Genomic DNA, 6,938 nt, shown 5'->3' on the forward strand with positions numbered 1-6,938 from the left:
TGCTTTCCTCATCTGTTTAATCCTTCCTCCTCTCGCATCGAAATTCTTAGTCTTGCTACTTGTCGTCGCTTATGAGTGCATTGCTTGAAGACTCGTTGGGCGGTGTAGCGAATGGCGGGTCATTGGGCGATGTAAACGGTGGCGAGTGTTTATGTTGTTTTTTTCCGTTTTGATTGAAAGATACGTTAAAAATATATGTATTTTAGCTCTGATAAAACGATGGCAGGTAATAATTACTACAGGGAGTGGACGAGTTTTTTGAAAGCTTCATTTCAACGAGAGGACACACACCGGGTGGGAGGGGCCACGGCGTCGGGTGGGAGGGGCCACGGCGTCGGGTGGGAGGGGCCACGGCGTCGGGTGGGAGGGGCCACGGCGTCGGGTGGGAGGGGCCACGGCGTCGGGTGGGAGGGGCCACGGCGTCGGGTGGGAGGGGCCACGGCGTCGGGTGGGAGGGGCCACGGCGTCGTGTGGGAGGGGCCACGGCGTCGGGTGGGAGGGGCCACGGCGTCGGGGTGGATCGAGCCGAACGCTGAGCGTGTGAGGTGCTCAGTCTCTACCCCTGTGGAGAAAGTCCCACATGTCGGGTCCTGGCTTTCAGTGCTTGAAGACAAAAGCCAAAATATGTCGATCAAGAAAGAAAAAAAAATTAAAAATCGAACTGTATAAATCCAAGAGGGCGATCTTTTTATGAGCTGTGGTTTCAACCGCAGTGAATCTCCCCCATTGTGACACATAAACGCCTGTTATCAGTGACGAGTCATACACCTTGTTTACTCGTGAACGTCGAGCCTCGATGGGTTCCTGACACGAGTCATCAATCTGTTATAAATCTGAAAATAATCGCATGAGCTCTTCAGTCCCTCCTCCACACAAGGTGGACCGAGGTGTTTTCACCTGTTTGCTTCACTGTGAACATGATGTCTCAAAAAAGCTGTGGATGGATTCGGACTAAACGTTGTGGATGAGTTGGTTCGATGACAAGAACAAGCAGATTCGATCTTGGTTCAGGTCTGGATGTGGATTAGGCCCAACAGTGGGATACAAAATCTAAATTGTTCAGCCTGGTGGAGGGTATGCATTAACATATATATATATATATATTATTCATTCCCTTTTATTGAAGGAACAACCACTTCCACAAGTGCACACAGGTTAGAATTATTTACAGGTCATGAAATCATTTCCACAAGTGCAGACAGGAATAAAACGATGAATATTTACAAAGTCATAAAAATATAAACTTTTTGAAACAGTTCACATTAAACCAATAAGGAAACAATACGTATTGATAAGTTGATCGTCAGTGCTCCGTTGGTTAAACTCCACAATAAGCACCGCACACACCATCGTTTTTGGAAATGCCCACAGTTATCACAGGAGAATTCCAGGTACACCCAGGACGACACCAAGGACCGAAAAAGACCACAGTGTCATCCACTGGAAGCAGACTGTTCTGAAATTTCTCTTCCTGGATACATACGTATGCAGCCAGTTTTGCCTCGAAATTAAAAGTTGGCGAAACAACATTCATCCTTACATCTGTGTTTAATACGAAAACCAAATGTAGAAATACAACGTGTGAAAACCAACCCTCGCCCTTGAATGACGCATGATGAAGCAATCGCCCTACCAGTAAAAAGTGGTGTCAACCTTGGGCACCCAACAAAGGTACCCAACAAATCTTGGGCACCCAACAAAGGTACCCAACAAATCTTGGGCACCCAACAAAGGTACCCAACAAATCTTGGGCACCCAACAAAGGTACCCAACAAATCTTGGGCACCCAACAAAGGTACCCAACAAATCTTGGGCACCCAACAAAGGTACCCAACAAATCTTGGGCACCCAACAAAGGTACCCAACAAATTTTGGGCACCCAACAAAAGTACCCAACAAATCTTGGCACCCAATAAAGGTACCCAACAAATCTTGTCCCCCCAACAAAGGTACCCAACAAATCTTGGACACCCAACAAAGGTACCCAACAAATCTTGGGCACCCAACAAGGGTACCCAACAAATCTTGGCACCCAACAAGGGTACCCAACAAATCTTGGGCACCCAACAAAGGTACCCAACAAATCTTGGGCACCCAACAAAGGTACCCAACAAATCTTGGGCACCCAACAAATTTACCCAACAAATCTTGGGCACCCAACAAAGGTACCCAACAAATCTTGGGCACCCAACAAAGGTACCCAACAAATCTTGGGCACCCAACAAATGTACCCAACAAATCTTGGGCACCCAACAAAGGTACCCAACAAATCTTGGGCACCCAACAAAGGTACCCAACAAATCTTGGGCACCCAACAAAGGTACCCAACAAATTTTGGGCACCCAACAAAAGTACCCAACAAATCTTGGCACCCAATAAAGGTACCCAACAAATCTTGGACACCCAACAAAGGTACCCAACAAATCTTGGACACCCAACAAAGGTACCCAACAAATCTTGGGCACCCAACAAGGGTACCCAACAAATCTTGGACACCCAACAAAGGTACCCAACAAATCTTGGGCACCCAACAAGGGTACCCAACAAATCTTGGCACCCAACAAGGGTACCCAACAAATCTTGGGCACCCAACAAAGGTACCCAACAAATCTTGGGCACCCAACAAAGGTACCCAACAAATCTCGGGCACCCAACAAAGGTACCCAACAAATCTTGGGCACCCAACAAAGGTACCCAACAAATCTTGGGCACCCAACAAAGGTACCCAACAAATCTTGGGCACCCAACAAATGTACCCAACAAATCTTGGGCACCCAACAAAGGTACCCAACAAATCTTGGGCACCCAACAAAGGTACCCAACAAATCTTGGGCACCCAACAAAGGTACCCAACAAATTTTGGGCACCCAACAAAAGTACCCAACAAATCTTGGCACCCAATAAAGGTACCCAACAAATCTTGTCCCCCCAACAAAGGTACCCAACAAATCTTGGACACCCAACAAAGGTACCCAACAAATCTTGGGCACCCAACAAGGGTACCCAACAAATCTTGGCACCCAACAAGGGTACCCAACAAATCTTGGGCACCCAACAAAGGTACCCAACAAATCTCGGGCACCCAACAAAGGTACCCAACAAATCTCGGGCACCCAACAAAGGTACCCAACAAATCTTGGGCACCCAACAAAGGTACCCAACAAATCTTGGGCACCCAACAAAGGTACCCAACAAATCTTGGGCACCCAACAAATGTACCCAACAAATCTTGGGCACCCAACAAAGGTACCCAACAAATTTTGGGCACCCAATAAAGGTACCCAACAAATCTTGGGCACCCAACAAAGGTACCCAACAAATTTTGGGTACCCAACAAATCCGCAGGTTTAACCCTTCAAGCAAAGGCATGAGAAAGAGTTTCCTGAGCATCACAAAAAGGGCACTTTTCAGGGATATGTGGACACAGTCGGTGTATTATATCATTCGAGAGTAAAATGTGATGTGTCAACCGCCACTGTAAGTCTCCGGTACGTTTAACGATGGGTGGTTTGTACATGGTTCACCACTGGATTTCTGCTTGAGGCCAAGCTTGGAGCAACCCACTCCAGTGAAGTTGTGGTTCCACAAGTTTAAGAGAAATGAGTGTCTTGATACGCAATAAATCCATGAAAAGTTTTTTTTTCGATTTTCATAAAATAAGTAAACAAGGAAATTGGGAGCAAGAGGAGAGGGCTGAGGTGAAGGTAAAGTGGCCTCTGTCTGTGGATCCCATTTTAAGCCAATTTTTTTTAATAGACACGAATAATGGCAGAGAATATCTTCTCTACGTAGCGGATGGACCGAATACCGATAGTTACGGTAACGTCGGTAGCTAGTTTCCATCCTTAGGAAGAATCATCTCTAAAATGTTCAACTTTCATGAGCCCGGCATCGATAAAACGCTGTTTGATGGAAGGGCTGCTACAAACCCCCTTAAAAGATGGGATTTAAAAAGATTGGTTCTTTTAAAAATAAGGGGAGGGAACAAACACTGGCATTCCGACGAACGGTGACCACCTGCTCAGCTTCGAGCATGCTTCTGTAAAAAAATGGGGACTGACACCACGTCCACTCTCTCCAGGTTCAGAAGAAACAGTTCTTGGCCATAACCAAGTTTTCTGACTTGCATGAGCATTACGTTGGGAAAGGCCTTCCACGAGGTATCAGCATGTAGTACTTTCTGAAGCGAAAGGAGACGAAAGGCCATCACTTTACAGGTGTCAACCATTCCCTGTCCACCTTCTGCAGTTGACAGGTTGAGAACACTAGGCCGGAGTCAGTGTTTTCCTTCCCAGATAAAATTGACAAAAATGCTTTGAATCTTTTCCTTTGGAATACCAGAAGGGGGTGTTAGTGCCATGAACCTATGTCATAGCATCGATGCGGCCAAATTGTTAATCGCAATCCTTCCACCACAATATGGAAGTTGCCTGAGCAGGCCCTTCCATTTCGAGAGTCGCTGCTCGAGTTTGAAGACCAATGAATCCCAGTTTTGGAAGGTATAATTCTGAGTACCAAGGCAGAGACGTCTTTGTCCGAACCAACAACTGCACACAGATCATTCACCGAAGAAATAGCTTTTCCAGAATCTGCCATCGGATGAGGAAGGAATCCACAAAGCTGCACTCGCAAAGAAATGAGCAAAGGTTTCATGGAAAGAGAGTACAAGAAACTGGATATGGGACACCCTTGTCGAATGCTTCTGCTCACTGCTGAAGGCTGGCATTGACTTTAAGAAGATTACAAGTGTTTGTATACAATATGCAAACATAAGAAATAAACAAGTCTCCAAACCCAATACCCCGTAACATGGAGAAAAGGTACCGATGGTCGATGGTGTCGAAAGCGTCTTCTTGATCTAAAAACACCAAGCCAGCATTCCTCTGTTCGATGTCACAAATGTCTGTGATGTCATGCGCAATAAAAAATACTGTTGTGTTTCATTCTTCAGGGGATGCAATAGGATTGATGCGGATGTATGACTTCTTCGATGACGCGTCCAATGCAATTGGTAAGAGCCTTGGAAAATATTTTATAGTCTGTGCAAAGTAAGGAGATCAGACGCCAATTTTCCACCCGCTGCAGGTCTTCCTTCTTCGGAATTGGGGCGAGTGCTGCTGCTCTACAGCAGCTGAGTGGCAGTTGTCTGGATCGTAAACTGTCAGAAAATATTTCAAGTAGTTCCGTTCCGAAGAGGTTCCTAGAAAGCTTTGTAGAACTCTACAGGGAGTCCGTCGAGGCCAGAGGCTCTGCCGTTCAGCAAGACTTGCTGTCGGGGATATTAGACACGTGGACACCTTTGGGGTTTCCTTCCCTTTGGTGTGCATACGTGGTTCTTGGTGCTGGACTCACGTCTGGAAAAAGAAACAATCACGCCCTCAAACGACTACAATCCAAGCTTTGAGCTTCACGAGTGGACAAACGTACAGGTCAGCTACCACTCAAATGGGGTCTTTGTCAGTTGGTGTCTGTGACTTCTGAGTGGCGATGCAATGACCACATCAACAGTGCAAATAGTAACTTTCTTGAAAGTTGTATTTCAAACAAACAGATCCAAAGTCAAATGAGGAAATTTACCATCACGTACAATGTTCAGCTCTGCTTCCCGCGTTGAGTTATTTCCACTGTCCAGTGTCCCAGTCCTGCCGGCACAACTCAAGCGTGTTCACCTCGTCCTTCGGGGCCGTCGATTCTTTGATTCCCGTCGCGGTGTCCTCTCGTACGATGGCCCGTCCACAAGGTTGATTTAAAGAGCTCAAAGAAATTCTTTCCCAACACACAATCTTAATGAGTTTTAAACAACCTGATTACAATCGGCTCCACGCGTTAACAACTGATATGGACATTAACACCTCGTTCACGCATCGGAGTAAAATTGAGCACGGGTATGATGGAAACGCACAGCTCTTCACATGTCACCCGTCTCTTCGCCTCACTCTCGTAGTTTTATATAGTATCACAGAACAATCCCATGTCTTCCAGCAAGTGTGATTCTCGGCCATACTGGAAGTTTCATCTGAGAATGTTCCAGCACCTTCACGAATCTCACCAGGCAGTTTACAGTACAATACTGTCATCTTCAGTAAAAATTAGCTCATTGCATCAAGCAGTTTATATTACAATTTACCGATCCGTGCGAAACGAAACTTACAACTTGTAACCATCAATTTTAATCGTTCATTTATATGTATTTATGAGTATTTAAGTTTACCACAATATCTCGCTTTTAACTGATACTTGCATTGCAGCGAAGAGTTCATCTGCAGTTATTTCTTTGTCCAGCTGTTGACGTACGGAAGCTGGCAACGTGGGAAAAGATGTGGTCAAAGAATTTATCATTTTGCTATCAATGTCTTTCATGCAATATAGATCAGAAAAGTAATCTTTCACCAAGGTTCCAACGCCCTTCTGATTCTTCATCATGCTACATTGCGCCGTCCGTAGAAAATTTAACTGTTGGGGCTACCTTTCGAAGAGTGTTCCAATCGAAAGAAAAATCTGGAGGGCACATCTCGATGCAAGTTCTCGATACGGAGACGAATCGTGGCACCTCCAGCTTGTTTCACGCATCGCCTATTGAGGATAGCTTTCTTCTTGGCTAATGAAAGATTTGTTTCCATCGTATTTGAGGGTGACGGACTACTTTGTAAAGCTAAAATTTCTTTTTCAGGAACACTTTGAAAGAGAGATTTATCTTTTGTACAGACAGAAAGATCTATACTACTGACAAAACGCTTTGATTTGTGCCTTGGCATTGTTATACAATTGGTTGAGGGGAGAGAAAGAAGATTTCCGCAAAAGCAGTGTGTCCCAGAAGACCCAAAAGGCTTCAAGGAAAGGTTTATCCTCTAAAAGGCCGAGAGGATGAGGATCAGAGGATCCTCTAAAAGAGGATGAGGAAGCGGGTTGTGAAGTCTCAAATGGCATTTTAAATGCAT

General features: G+C 45.4%; 1 protein-coding gene across 2 annotated transcripts in view; it reads left to right on the plus strand.

Annotated features, from left to right (window-relative positions):
- LOC147017424 (nuclear receptor coactivator 2-like) overlaps positions 1-6,938 on the plus strand; it is a 274,823-nt gene that overhangs the window by 340 nt on the left and 267,545 nt on the right. The gene's annotated exons all lie outside the window — the stretch shown is intronic.

This window comes from Eptatretus burgeri, chromosome 11 (genome assembly GCF_056783735.1).
Source record: "Eptatretus burgeri isolate ZD-2024b chromosome 11, Ebu_testis_v1, whole genome shotgun sequence".
Lineage (NCBI taxonomy): Eukaryota > Metazoa > Chordata > Myxini > Myxiniformes > Myxinidae > Eptatretus > Eptatretus burgeri.